The 15,288-nt window shown below is 37.7% G+C and overlaps 1 non-coding gene across 1 annotated transcript; it reads right to left on the reverse strand.

Annotated features, from left to right (window-relative positions):
- Nucleotides 1-1,597: 1,597 nt before the first annotated feature.
- On the reverse strand, nt 1,598-1,701 carry LOC139184739 (U6 spliceosomal RNA). The gene has a single exon (XR_011568293.1). It is a non-coding gene; the product is annotated as a U6 spliceosomal RNA (small nuclear RNA).
- Between the last annotated feature and the right edge of the window lie 13,587 nt (nt 1,702-15,288).

Here is a 15,288-nt window from a genome sequence, read left to right on the forward strand (position 1 = left end):
TTGGATCCCTGGGTCAGGAAGAACCCCTGAAATGAAAGGAAAGCACTTTCAAGAAAGTAACAGCATAGGGAAAGTAGTTGTGACAGCCATGTTATGGACTATATAGTGGACAGAAGGAAAAACAGTGGCGCTGCAGCAGAAGAAAAAACAGAACACGTGATGAGGTACATGGGAGAATAGGTAGAAGGGAGATTATATATGGGACATATGCTTTTCGAAGGGGTTCTGTCTTTACCTCATAGGAAAGGGCATTGTGTTAGTTTCCTATCACTACGTAAATCAACATAAGTTTGTTCCTTTACAGTTCTGGAGATCAGAAGTTCAAGATTAATTTTCCTAGACTAAAGTCAAAGTGTTGGCAGATCTGTTTCTTTCCAGGGCTCTCAGGGAGAATCACTTTCCTTGTATTATTAGGTTCCAGTGGCCACCTGTATTCCTTGTCTTTTGTCCCTTCATCTTCAAAATGCATCTCTCCAGCCTCACCCAAATCTCTGCTTCTGCCATCACATCATCTTTTGCTCTGACCCTGAACACTCATGAATCTCTCTTACAAGGACCACCGTGATTACATCAAGCTCACCTAGATAATCCAGGATAATCTACCATTCTCAAGGTCCTTACTGAATGCACTACTTGCATTCATTTGAAAGTTCTTTTTGCCTTGTAGGGCAACATTCACAGCCTCTGATAACTGGAAGAAGAATATAATTGAGGGCCAGTATTCAGCCAGGTACTGAAGGCTCTACATTTGTTTAAACAGAAAAAAAATGACATACTCAAAGTTGTATCTTTAAAAAGTTGCCCTGGCTGCCTAGTGAAGGACAAATAGGAGAAGGAGTGGATATATTGGTGAACCAGCTGAGAGGTAAACGCAGTGGTCCTGGCAAGGAAAGAAGGAAAGTAATTTCATCATGGAGCTGTGAACTATAGCACCTTGCCTAAGGAGGGGATATGTATATACTTATAGCTGATTCCCATCGTTTTACATCAGAAACCAACACAATGTTGTAAGGCAATTACCTTCCAATTAAAAATAAATAAGGAAGTCTGAAGACTGTTAGAGTTAGCATGAATCTTAGAGAACACTGTGAGTATTGTGCTGGGTCAGTCTTGTACTTGTTTTCCAGAGCTCATATGTGCCTCTAATCTAACTCAACATTCAGTGATATATTGACAGCTTGAAATCAACCATGATGGGTCTATTTACACCATAGAAGTTGGCAAACAATAGAAATCAGAAATCCCCAAGCCTTCCCAGAATCCAGTTGTTTATGTAACCTACAAACTGGGCTAAGCGATCTCCCTGTTTTCTCAAAGTCCACTTCCAGTAACAGCGAGCTCACTCCTCTCTACCATGCTGTTGACCAGTCCTGATTCTCATTCATTTTTCTGTAGAAACAGAAAAAAGATAGTAAAGGCCGATCTTTCAGAATGGGATTGCTCCCTTCCACTTCAGTATTTTCTATGAAGTGAAGTAGCTCAGTCGTGTCCGACTCCTTGCGACCCCTGTGGACTGTAGCCTACCAGGCTCCTCCGTCCATGGGATTCTCCAGGCAAGGATACTGGAGTGGGTTGCCATTTCCTTCTCCAAAAATATAAAAATATGGAATACTTCACGAATTTGCATGTCATCCTTGGGCAGGGGCCATGCTAATCTTCTCTGTATTGTTCCAATTTTAGTATAATAAACATGTAATATTTTTGTCATTAGAAAAAAATTAAAGACAGCTTTTCTTTTTAAATGTGTGTTTAAAAAAATACATGTGAATGAAGACACAATGGAAAGTGTATTTTACAATGTTGATTGCTAAGCTATGATCTACTCACTGTAAAAATGGATTCCTACCTGCAATTATGTATAAGTTAGTCTTGAATTTTCCATGGAATTTGTTACAGGTCTTTTTCTCTTGATTTGTTTAAGCTAGGAAGGAAGATGATCTGAGTGATGTCGATAAAAAGAATAACACATACTTAAAAGTAGTAAACATTCAAAATTATGAAATTATAGAACATAAAACATCATGAAAGAGTTGCAAAAGGAATTTTATGTTGGAGCTGTACATGGTCGTGAGGCAAGAGGAAGTAACTAAGGATATGGTCTCTGGAGCAGGACTTTCTGGGTTCAAATCCCGGCACTACTGCTAGTTTCCTCTGCTCTCTGGGAAAGAACTAAAGCTTTCTTTGCCTCAATTTCTTCATTTCATTTGTGAAATGAGGATAATGATAGTTCCTCAGGGCATTAGATGTTTGTGAAATTTAAACTAGTTACTCTACACGGACCTCTCCAAACAGTGCCTGCCACATATTAAGGCCCCAAGCAGTATCAGCTATTTGTTGATTTCAATACAGATTTTCCTCTAAGAAAAGTAATTTAAATATTTACTATAATTATAGCCCTCTACCACTGTCTTTCCCCAGCTGATCTGTCCAACAGAGAAAACAAGTGATTTAATCAAGTAAAATTGATATAAAAATTTTCCCAAATATATTAGATATTTGGTTTTTTCATATTTGTGTATTGAACTCCAGTCTATCTCTGTATGCTTCACTTATAATTTTTGAGCACCCTTTCTAATCTGGCTATTAAATCCCCCAAAATGTTACTACTACAACTTAATTCAGGTATTTCTCTCCCTAGAAGTCCCCCCTCCCTGATAGAATACACACACCCATCACTCCTCTTTTCTTCTGGCAAGTTTTCTGAGGTGTGTACCAAGTTCTTGAAGAGCTGAATATCATCCTGCCTTGAGATAAACAGGAGCCAGCTGGCACCATTTATCTCTTCAAATTACAAGAAAATGTGAGAAACAACAGGGTGTCTATATGGGGTTGGGCAGAGCCCTAAAGGGCAGCCATGTGTGAAAGATTATATCGTGTCAATGAGCTTGAGAATTAGGTGTAATCCTGGAAGGTTCAGACTTGACAAGACTTATCTCAACATGGTTTCATGATCAGAGTTTTAGATTTTTTTTTCTCTACACTATTTTAGCTGCATCTTCAAAAGTTAGAAATTTCCATGAGAATGTTGGTGGTGGGAGGAAAATAGTTTTCTTGCTTTTCTGCTAGAATCAATATAGTTTTTTTGATGGCACCTCCAAATCCCAGGAGATATAAAATATTTAAGTTTTCTAATTATTCTTTGTCATTGTTGAATTCTGTCACATCATCTTTTTATGTAGGCTAAGTTTTATACTGCATGACTTTGAAAAGAAACAAACACTCCTTTATAAGCATTTTATGTCCCATATGAGCTTAATATCAGTGAAAATTCATAAAGGATTTTTATTCTAGTCAAAATGTTATAATCTATTTGAAACCACATACAGAAAGATTAGCCAAGACGAATATATGCATGATATTTTTAGAAAGCAGAAAGAAGTAGAAATCTTTCTTAGCACTTCTTTTTGTGTATATGCCTTAGTGAAAGAAGAAATTACATAAGAAAAATCATACATTTTAAATCTGAATTATTAGAAAGGAAGCATAAAGTTTCTTCCTAGAATAGACATTTTTTTTCAAATATTCATTCTAGTTACTACATTTAAGAGCCATAAGAATACAAGAACAAGAAAATTCACTTTAAAATGTGCATAATTGTAGAATGTAGGGAAGCTGGTTGAAATGAGTATAACTGAGAAAGTTTTGCATATTGAGACTAAATGAAAGAAAACCTTGGAAATTATGATGTTTACCTTACTGCATAAACAAAGAGATACTATATACATCAATGACTAGGAATTAGTTTTTTCTTTGTTTGAAATACTATTATTACTGAATTCTTTAAGAACCTGAATAAAGAAAAGGTGCATGCATACTTATTTTTTACAAGGCAGCAATCTTGTACAGAAGACAATTTAACTTTGATATGGGCAGACACTAGAACTAATCTTCAGGTAGTTTGTAATTTCCTGTAAAACCATAATATCCAGGGTCACAACCAACATCACTTTCTAGAAAGTAGATTTTTGGCAACAAGTATTTTTGTTCAAGTATGATAAAACTATTTTGGGATATACTACAAAACTAAAAATAGACAGTGAGAGTGTATGTGTAACCTTTAGAATTTTGAATCCCTTCTATACGCCATTCTTTATCATACACAAGGATTCACTGTAGGCCAGCATCCTGCTAGAGCAGCAGTTCTCAAATGTTTTCATCTTAGAATCCTTTGTAGTCTTAAAAGTTATTGAAGAGTCCAAAGAGATTTTCTTTATATGGAAGCATATCTATCAATATTGATTGAATTAGAAATGAAAACTGAAATTTTAAAAAGAGAAGCAACACAAAAACAAAACATAAAATTAAAAAATTAAACAAGCATACATAAACACATTCCATTAGTCATGGATTGACAATACTATGTCTGGTAGTCACTAGAAAACTCGCCTGGATACTCATGAGAGAATAAGAGTGAAAATATAAAAAAGCTCCTAGTATTACTATGAAAATAGTTTTGACCACACAGATCTCTGGGTCTCAAGGGCCCCTAATTGTCCTCAGAACTCACTGAAAACTGCAGTGTGTTGCAGGGTTGGTAACTGAGAAAGTTATCACAACATGCAGTGACAACACTCTAAAGAGACCCAAGGGGGAAAAATGATCAAATAGCATCCCTCGGGGTGTCTGATTGGAAGTTCATATTTCTATTAAAGATACCTGGATAATGTCTTCACGCCTATGCTGCTGCTGCTGGTGCTAAGTCACTTCAGTCGTGTCCTACTCTGTGCAACCCCATAGATGGTAGCCCAACAGGCTCCCCCGTCCCTGGGATTCTCCAGGCAAGAATACTGGAGTGGGTTGCCATTTCCTTCTCCAATGCTAGAAAGTGAAAAGTGAAAGTGAAGTCGCTCAGTCGTTTCCGACTCTTAGCGACCCCATGGACTGCAGCCTGCCAGGCTCCTCCATCCATGGGATTTTCCAGGCAAGAGTACTGAAGTGGGGTGCCATTGCCTTCTCCGCTTCAAGCAGATGATATTTATTCAAAGAGTAAAATAATGCCTAGACAGCATATTAAAAAGCAAAGACATAACTTTGCCAACAAAGGTCCATCTAGTCAAGGCTATGGTTTTTCCAGTGGTCGTGTATGGATGTGAGAGGTGGACTATAAAGAAAGCTGAGTGCAGAAGAATTGATGCTTTTGAACTGTGGTGTTGGAGAAGACTCTTGAGAGTCCCTTGGACTGCAAGGAGATCCAATCAGTCCATTCTAAAGGAGATCAGTCCTGGGTGTTCTTTGGAAGGACTGATGTTGAAGCTGAAACTCCAATACTTTGGCCACCTGATGCAAAGAGCTGACTCATTTGAAAAGACCCTGATGCTGGGAAAGATTGAAGGCAGGAGGAAAAGGGGATGACAGAGGATGAGATGGTTGGATGGCATCACTGACTCAATGGACCTGGATTTGGGTGGACTCCAGGAGTTGGTGATGGACAGGGAGGCCTGGCATGCTGCAGTTCATGGGGTCGCAAAGAGTTGGACGCGACTGAGTGACTGAATTGAAAAACATGAAGGAATGGGCAGCATTATTTTACAAATATTTATTGGGTGCCCATGTAATATAGCAGGCACTGAAGAGAGAAATGATGAAGATATGATCTTGTCCCCTGACATATTCATAAACAAGGGAAAGAGATCACAAATGTGCTCCAATAGAATTAAAAAGAAATTCTCAGACAACCCAGTGGAAGGAATGATTTATAAAAAGCTGTTTCAAGAAGTCTCCATAGAAGAGGTGATGTTCATGGCCAGGCATTCACAAGGAGTGCTCACAATGATCAGGAGTGTTCCAGGTGGTTAGTTGTAAGACAACAGCTAGCAGAGGGCAACTCCAGGTAGAAAGATGTACAAGGCTGATGCTTTCACTGACTGGAGCATCTGTGTGGGGTAGAAGAGGATGGGATATGGGGGTTAGGGGAGAGATTAGGTCAGTTTACAGAAAGGTTGCTTAAATACTTTTTAAGCAGAGAGATGATTTGTTTAGAATTATGTTTCAGAAAGTCAGCTTAGTGTCTTTGTAGAAGATGAAAGTGATGAGAGTGAAACTGGAATTTGGAAGAGTGCTTTGGGAGTATCTCATTAATACAATAGTCCAACCAAGACTGCAGCCACAAAATTAAAAGACACTTGCTCCTTAGAAGAAAAGCTACGACAAACCTAGACAATGTGTTAAAAAGCAGAGACATCACTTTGCTGACAAAGGTCCGTGCAGTCAAAGCTATGGTTTTTCCAGTAGTCATGTATGGATGTGAGAGCTGGACCAGAAAGAGGGCTGAGCGCCAAAGAATTGATGCTTCTGGACTGTGGTGTTGGTGGAGACTCTTGAGAGTCTCTTGGACTGCAAGGAGATCAAACCAGTCAATCCTAAAGTATATCAATTCTGAATATTCATTGAAAGGACTGATGTTGAAGCTCCAATACTTTGGCCACCTGATGTGAAGAGCTGACTCCTTAGAAAAGACCCTGAAGCTAGGAAAGACTGAAGGCAGGAGGAGAAGGGGACGGAAGAGGACAAAATGGTTGGATAGCACCACTGACTCAATGGATGTGAGTTTGAGCACGCTCTGGGAGATGATGAAGGACAGGGAAACCTGGTGTGCTGCAGTCCATGGGGTTGCAAAGAGTCTTATATGACTGAGCGACTGAACAACAACCACCACCACCAAGAAGAAAGCTGTGTTGCATAGGCTCTGGAACCAGTCAGTTCAAACACTGATTTCTCCTTTGTTTTGGGAATTTCCAACAATTACCTAATTAATATATGCCTTAATTTCCTCATCTGTAGAACAAAAATGTAACAGTAACTACTTTACAGCATTGTTGTAATGATGGAATGATTTGATGCAATAAAATAAAATAATGTAGGATTGAATAAAACAGCCTTATGATATTATACTTTGCAATACCTGTTATTTATCATTTAGGTAAATAAAATAATAGGGAGAGAGCAAGAGGAACAGATTCTAGAGATATTTAGAGATTAGGATTCACAGGATTTTTGTGGCATTGTTGGATGGTGGTGAGAGACAGTCAAATTATTTTAAATGTTTAAATTCAGGAGAACAATGGATGATAGGTGACGAAGGATGAGGACAAAGGGCATGGAGAGAATGCAGAGGAACTAAGACCTATTTTCACACAAATACTTTTTTTATAAAAATGATGGGAAATGCTTGCCACAGTTACCTGACATAATATGAAGGTATGGTGTGTGTGACTAATGAGGAAAGAGATCCAGTTTTAAGAAAGTGGAATTCATTTGTGAAGATCTCTCAGACCAAATCAGAGGAAGAATAGAGTAACAAAGCCTCTCACAAAAATATATAATTCCTCATTAAAATCAGTGCTCTCTTTACTGCAGGGTGATGTGCAACTTCTAAGGAAAGAATATATAAAAATTAAGAGAGAAACTGGGAATTAAAGCTTGACACTGATTTTTGGTTTTTTTCTTCAGCATGGTAAAAAAAGGCTAAAAAATTATTAACATATTACAAGGAGGATGGCAGCCAAAAGGCCCAGTCTAGGCAAATTTTTGTTGTAACAGGTCTGATCTAGAGTAATAAAAAGTGTTAGACAAAGAGAAGTTTTTACCGATATTTACTCAGATGGGTTTGGTGCTAATTTAAAACACAGGTTCTCTAAAGGATGTACAAACCTTGTCATAGCTTCATTAACAGTTAAAAAGGACTGAGTGAAAGCTAGAACAAAATAACACTTTCTCAAACACAAATAAATAAAGTAAAATGCCCAAGATATCAGAGGAATATTTAAGATGGTTATCTTTTACATACTGTGTTTATGTTAAATATGCTGATGTGGAAAAAATTCACCAGAAAGTAATTACTTGGAGAAGGAAACTTCAATGAAATGGAGGGATTTAGATTACGGTGATCATATTCTGCATCACTTGTTTCTTCAAAAGGGAGAAGGGGAGTGGGGAGGTGCCCTCTTTGAAATTAGAATAGTGTATAGGAGACCATAACAAGCCAACCCCATGCTATTCATTTTTAAAATTTGTGCCAATTCATAGACTCTGCACTCAGATGCAGGTCATATTTTATTGTAGTCATGTCCAAATTCACAAAATGTGAGGCATTTTGTTTTTACAGTGGAATAGAACTTCTCTACCCCCAATGTTGAATTTTCTTGCTTAGCTTCATATAGAATTGGCTCGTGTCCACTGAATGGCTGAAGATCTAAACAGTAGTATCAAATTAGAGGCTGCTCTTAAAGCTTAAAGTCAGTATGGGGTGTGTCTGGAAAAACATTTTTTTTTTATTCCCTTACTATTCCTTTACTGAAATACCATTGATCAATGTGTAAAATGGGAATTGGCTGTGTAAATTGCCTTGTTGCATGAAAGGATACCTTACATGGTTGCTAGTTTCCTAACCCAGAAGGAGAATTCAATCTCTAGGATCGATGTAGCACCTCACACTTGTTCCTCCCTCTGTCCCCGAAAACACATACTCCCTTCTTGCTGGTAAGCCCTCCTTGGGGGTTATAAAATGGATGAGATCTTTCTGAGATCTAAATATACAGGAACGCAATTTTAACATATTGTGTCATTAAGAAGTTTAGGAGCTTTTAGACAATCTGGAGGTAGTGGAAAATTAGATGCAGTGTTGCATTAGACATGTTTTTAGTATTTTCTTCTTTTTGTAAAAGCTGTAATTTTCAGAGTTTAGAACCAATTTAATGTCCCTGGAGTTACAGCTTTTTTGTATCCATTGTCCATTAGGTGAATTACTAAGCCAAGAATGGAATCCATTTATAATGTATAAAATACTGTGAAATGTCTTAAAAACAGTCTTTGCAGGGGGAGAAAAAAGCACTGGGAGTCCATTAAATTTGAATACAGTGAGTTCTGAGGTTCTTCTTATAATCATATAATGGTTTTTTGGTACTTTGATAATACGATGCATTAGATATTGGAAGATTTATTTAAAAGTTTGAATTCAATGAAAATTTATGTAAAACTAATGCAAAATGCATTATGTTTGACATTCCAGACAGCTTTCAAAACTGAGTGTATTGTTAAAAAAAAAAAAAAACTTTGATAAAATTTATTATTTTTGACACAAATGAGTAAATAACCAATACAATTCTACTACCTGTCTTATCAAAGATGATGTCACTGTTACTGGCATTTAATAAACTTAGAATGCTTGGCTTTAAACGTCTTTTTTTAACAGAAAAATTAATTGCTTTTTAATAGATTTTGGAAATGTATTGAAACTCATTGATGTATTTCTTGTTGTCCACTTGCTCAGTCATGTCTGACTCTGTGACCTCATGGATCCCGGCGTGTCAGGCTTCCCTGTCCTTCACTACTTCCCGGAGTTTGCTCAACTTTTAAGATATAAAATTAGCCAATAAAGAAAATCTTAAAAATAATTTGAAATTTAAAATCCATGTCTTATAGACTCATAAAGATTGACAATTCTATAGTTTCATATATTTCTGTTTATTATTTTATAATGAATTAAAAGAAATCTGTGATTATATAGCCTACTGACTATAGGAATTCTGAAAGAAAGCTTCAAACAAAGCAGTCATTTTTGTTTCTGTATTCTCTAATGTAGAGAAATGTGACATAGTTAATATAAGCTAATAATGGTTGCTACAAAAAGTACTTTTCCTAACTCTCATTGATATGGTTTTTTAACTGAAAATCTTATTACCCAAACCCTAATAATCTCCTGTGTGTGTCTACGTACACATCATATTTACTACTGTATTAGTTGCTTTTTTTTACATTTGTGTTTATTACTGTTTGGTTATTTTCTGTTTTGTCTTCAGCTGTATGTTACAGAAAACCCAACAGACATGGCTTAAGTAAACTCAAGCTTGTTTTTCTCACTTATACAAAATCTGGAGGTAGAAAACCTAGAGTGGATATAATGGCACTATGATGTGATCCTGGTCCCAGCTTCTTTCTATCCTCCTGATCAACATGTTTAACCTTTTAGGCAGCTGACAGCTACAACATCAAACTCAAGACAGAAAGGAGAGAGAAGGCACACGATGGTACCAGTCTAATCCACCCCTTTTATTAAGAGAACAAATGTCTTTCCAGAAGCCCTAGGTTATGTTGTATATGTCATTAAAATGTCAATTGGCTATATTTGACTATGGCTGGAAAAGTAAATTTATTTTCCAAACTCCAGGAAGTGTCAGAAGGCAGAGTTGGAAAAATATTGGGAGAGTGTTAGATTATCAATCAACAAATCAATGTCTACCAAATTCCATCTATTTTTTCTTTTCTTTTTTTTTGTGTATTAACTTTCTTTTTTTTCTAATTTATTTATTTTTCTTTTCTATTCTTTCTCATGTTTGCCAACCTATACATTAACAGTTTTTCATTAGACTGAAGTATATAAAGCGTCTAATGTCACTACATTGTTAATTTCTAAAAATGGCTATTTCATAAGACTTAATTCAATAGTGTTCTAAAAGCTATTGATAAAGACATCTCTCTTGTTACCAAATACTCAGAAAATAACCTATAATGCCTTAATGTCTAGCATTCTATAATTCATTTTAATTTTCTGATACCTTTGAAAAATCCATGTTCAAGTCCATATCAGTAAGCAAATAACAAAGTTATTGAGTTTAAGGAAGTTCTGAATTGTTGTGTGTTTAGTTCTGAGACCATGCTGAATGTGTTATACTGGGCACGCTTATTAATACGTAACCAACATGCTAAACAAGATTAAAATACATGACTTTTGATCAAAAGGCAATGTAAAATTTTACCATCTCTTTAAACTTTATTCACTGGGAGTGAGATTTCCTTGTCCATACATGAAATGCAGGTTAATGATTCTTAGATATTAGATGCTCCTAATTAGTCACATTAAGTCATAAATAAGTCTCAATTCAGACTCAGTTTGCATGTTCACACCCACAGACATTTTGAACTTCTTCTCTTCCCCATCTAGGCCTGCTTCAGACTAAAAGAAAAATTTGCCTGAGGGAGAGAGTCTGTCAGTGACTTCCTGCTGCATAATAAACCTAGTGACTTGAAACAATTAATTTGCTCACAAATCTATAGATCAGAAATTTGGATGAGGTTCAGTGATGTGGTTCTTTTATTGGTCTGAGCTGAAATCATTCATACTTCCTTCTTGAGTCACCAGTCAGCTGGTGGTTAGTAACCTCACATTCATATCTGTTTGCTGGCTAGAACACCCCAAAACATATATCTCATCCTCCAATATGCTGGCCGAGGCTCATTCACAGGGTGGTGGTCACAGGATTGCCAAGACCTGCAAGAGAGGGCAAGCCCCAACGTGTAAGTGATTTCAGCATCTTTCAGGTTTGGCCAAAGTGAATCAATCTGGAAAGTGTGGATAAATAGACTCCACCTTTTGAGGAAACAATTTGTAATATTACATTTCAAGGGGGTGTATCGTGGCTAATTTTGCAATCTACCACAAGAATGTGAACTTCTGTTCAATACTTTTTGCCCTCCCATGTAATCTCCATGTCTCTGGCTACTATTCACTTTCTGCCAGGATCAAAAAAGGAGGAAAGAAGAGAGATAAGGGAATGGGTGTTGACTCAGCTAGGTGGCTTCTGGCTCCCTGGACCTGGCAGATGGCTGAAGTTGACTCTTGAGTGGGACACAGTCATGGTTTCCTCAGTGGCTATTGTCACCAGAGATGTCTATTATTCTTGACCTTTGCAAGATGCACTTATTGTCTGAGTACTTGCTTGCGATTTCCCCCTTGGCCCCAGGCATCCCGTTTCAGACCTTCAACCTCTTGAATGAAACCCAAGACAACCTGACACCTGCTCTCTCTCTGTATCACATCTCCCATCTGGTCAATAGGACCATCTTTGTCCTATCAATTTCCAGAACTGCAGAGCAATCTCAACACAGAAACATCCTAGATATACCATTAAAATAGTTGAGCAGGCTTTCCCTTGCCCTCTTAGTTTCCTGGGTGGGAGTTAGACCTGGGTTCTCAATCTACATTAGCTTTATTGGTCATAAGAACAGCATCAAATTTCTGTTTCTCCCATGTGAAAACATTTCAAAGTTTTCAGTGTGTCCCTTCAAGCTTTGGGTTAGGCACTCTCATTCACTCACTCCTCAACCAAAGGAAGTAGCAGGGACTTCCAGCTTAGAGAGTCTCTCTCCGAAGAAATCATCTCACCAGTCTGTTCTCTTTAATTTTTTTTTCTGATCCTTGTTTACATCTTTGATCTGGCTGAGGGGTACAGGAGTCATGGAACAGATTACATTTGTAAATTCTGCATATGGTGTATGTATTGGCAGAGAATATTTATTCCCTTTGTAAATTCCACATATGGTATATGTGTGTGTGTTGGGGGTGGTGGTGGATCATATTGGTATCTTAGTGAAAATTACTGGGGCAGGAAGGATTCCATTCTGATAGGAATGGAGGGAGGAAACAGAAAAGGAAATCCGCTTTTTCAGTATCTTGCTTTAGAGCCTGTTCATCTTTATTTTGAAGATGTTGACTTCAGTACACAGAGCAAACGAGGTGATTCCACACATATACTTTATAGACTACCAACTGCAGTGCTGAACTCTTTATTTTATTTTCTAAGATGAGATATATCCTGACCTCTTTTTATGTGGTACTAAAATCCCCAGAACCAACAAAAAAAGACTAGAAAATTCCTTCATTTGAACAGCTCAGGACTGCAGGATTTTGAAAGGAAGGGCTATTTAGGGATGCCCAACCATGCAGGCCAACCTAAGGAACAATTGCCTGGAAACTCATGTGAAGTTAAATTGGCAATCAGCTCTAGCATTTCTTATAGCCAAGCTGCCTATTGGGTAAATAATACAAATTTTTATAAAAACATTCATAAATGTAAATTCACACAAGAGACTGAAATGGCTCCTTAGGGTTAAATGAAATACATATTAACAACATTTATGAATAGTAAATAGCATGCACTTTTAAAATGTGTGCAATGTGTATTTACATAATAGCCTGTAAGAGTTCCACTGTCAAGTAAATAATACTGTAGTTGCCCTTAAAAGTCTTTAATTACCTACAGTATTTGCAAAGTACACTGTAATGGATTTCTGGTTTGTGTTAGCACTTCACTCTCTTCTCAAATTCGTTCGTTTTCTTTTCTTCCCTGTTTTTAAACGCATATGTATTTATGAAAATAATTTTAAATTGGCATGGAAAGAAACCACCCATCTAGGTAGAATGGCCTTGAATGGTTTCACTTGTGTGAGAAGGGAACTTTTTAAAGTGAGATGGCAATATCGTGCTGACAGGGTACCCATAAAGAACATCTTATAAATGAAAACAAGTAAACAAAACAGGGAACCCCTGAGGTGTGATGGAGCAGTCAGCTGTGGGCAGACTGTGCTTTGGTGAACAGGAGCCAGGGTTTCTGCCCTCTTCTGTGCCGTGTGGGACCTGGTAGCTCTCAGATCCCTTTCCTATTCTTCTCCTGTATCATAGGGATTTATCCCCTGCAAACTCTGTTTCCTACTCCCTGTTATCAACTAGTTTCTGGCTCCTTTAGGGCAATGGGAAGTACTGGCTAGAAATCAGGAAGATTTATTCCTTTTTCTCTCTGCTTCAGGCATATTTGACAATGGTTGTGGCACCACACACCTTTATCTGTCTGGCCTACCCCACAGGTTTCCCATCATTCCATGTCCAGAGTGGCTCAGGCTCCTGGGCTCCAGGTCCAATCCTCTCCAGTTATCAAGGCAGTGGCAACTTCCTGCAGTTGCTAATTTCTATGTTGCCTCATATTCTTTTAGCTGACCTATCAGTTCTTACCTCTAGTAACCAATAACCCAAGGTAAGTGATCACTAGTGAATTACTTGGTATGATCAGCTTTGTTTTCTTAGATGGTCTCTGACTAATAAAGCTGCTATGTGAAAGTTCTATGAAGAAGTTGTCTATGCTGTGCTATGCTATGCTATGCTATGCTATGCTATGCTAAGTCACTTCAGTCGTGTCCGATTCTGTGTGACCCCATAGACGGTAGCCCACCAGGCTCACCTATCCCTGGGATTCTCCAGGCAAGAACACTGGAGTGGGTTGCCATTTCCTTCTCCAATGCATGAAAGGGAAAAGTGAAAGTGAAGTCGCTCAGTCATGTCCGACTCTTAGCGACCCCATGGACTGCAGCCTACCAGGCTCCTCCGTCCATGGGATTTTCCAGGCAAGAGTACTGGAGTGGGGTGCCATTGCCTTCTCCGGAAGAAGTTGTCTAGGCGCAGTCAAAGATGTAATTTTCCTCTATCCTATTCTCTTATCTCTTGTGACTTCACATGAAATCTGTTAGAACCCACCTGATATTAGAACCTTTTTAGAAGGAAAGAGGAAATTTTAGACATTAAATTAGACAAAATAGAGATAAGTCTAGATGTTCAAAGCCAACTTCTTAAAAAGACAATATTGCTTCAGAAAGCTCATTAATATCTCATTAATGAAAATGCAAAAAAAAAAAAATGTTGTATTAGACCAGTTTTGGTTTTGCCTTACTGCTTTGACATTTCTGACTTTCATAGGTTCCCAACTGTAAGATCTTTGCATCTTGCTTGTTTAGCAGTGGACGTCAAGTGAAAAGTCAGTAAAGAAGATCTTGATAAAATCATTTGTCTTGACTAGAGGGATTCAACTTTTGTTTTTCAACTGATTCCATGTGAATCACATGAAACACAGTTGTTGACAAATATGGCTCTTTGGAACTTTTTCAGATTACTTCATCTGGCAAGAATCGGTCACCTGTTTTTTTACTGTATTCCCATTCTCTCTCTGTCACCCTTCCCACCACCATGATCAATCACATTCTTGCCTTGGGTTTCATGGATTCATGGATCTTACCCCACTCACACCTCTAGTCAGTTAATACTCTTCAGCCCTTATGTCTTAAGTGCAGTATCAACCACATTCATTCCCTCTCAGTCTCTGTGGTTCCCATCCTATCATGAGAAATGTTTGGCATTTGAAAATCAGCTATTCAATATTTTTAAAGTTTCTCAAAGTTTAATTTTTCACTCTTATTTTCTTCAGACATATTCAACTACTCCACATTTTTACTTAGTAATTACATCAAATGTCACCATTGCTAGGTAGGGAGAAATGGGGAAATCACTGAGTGCTTACTATGATCTCGGTACTATTTTAAGTGTTTCCATTAATTTCATCTCATGCGACCCTTACCCCACAATCTTCTTCACTATGTAATTGTAACTGAGAATGGTGCCCCTGGGAGAGGTTTAATCTAGAATAGGTGGGAGTGGGGACAGGTGAAGAAAGACAGTAAAAACAACTT

The sequence above is a fragment of the Bos indicus genome, chromosome 8, assembly GCF_029378745.1.
Source record: "Bos indicus isolate NIAB-ARS_2022 breed Sahiwal x Tharparkar chromosome 8, NIAB-ARS_B.indTharparkar_mat_pri_1.0, whole genome shotgun sequence".
In the NCBI taxonomy this organism is placed as follows: Eukaryota; Metazoa; Chordata; class Mammalia; order Artiodactyla; family Bovidae; genus Bos; species Bos indicus.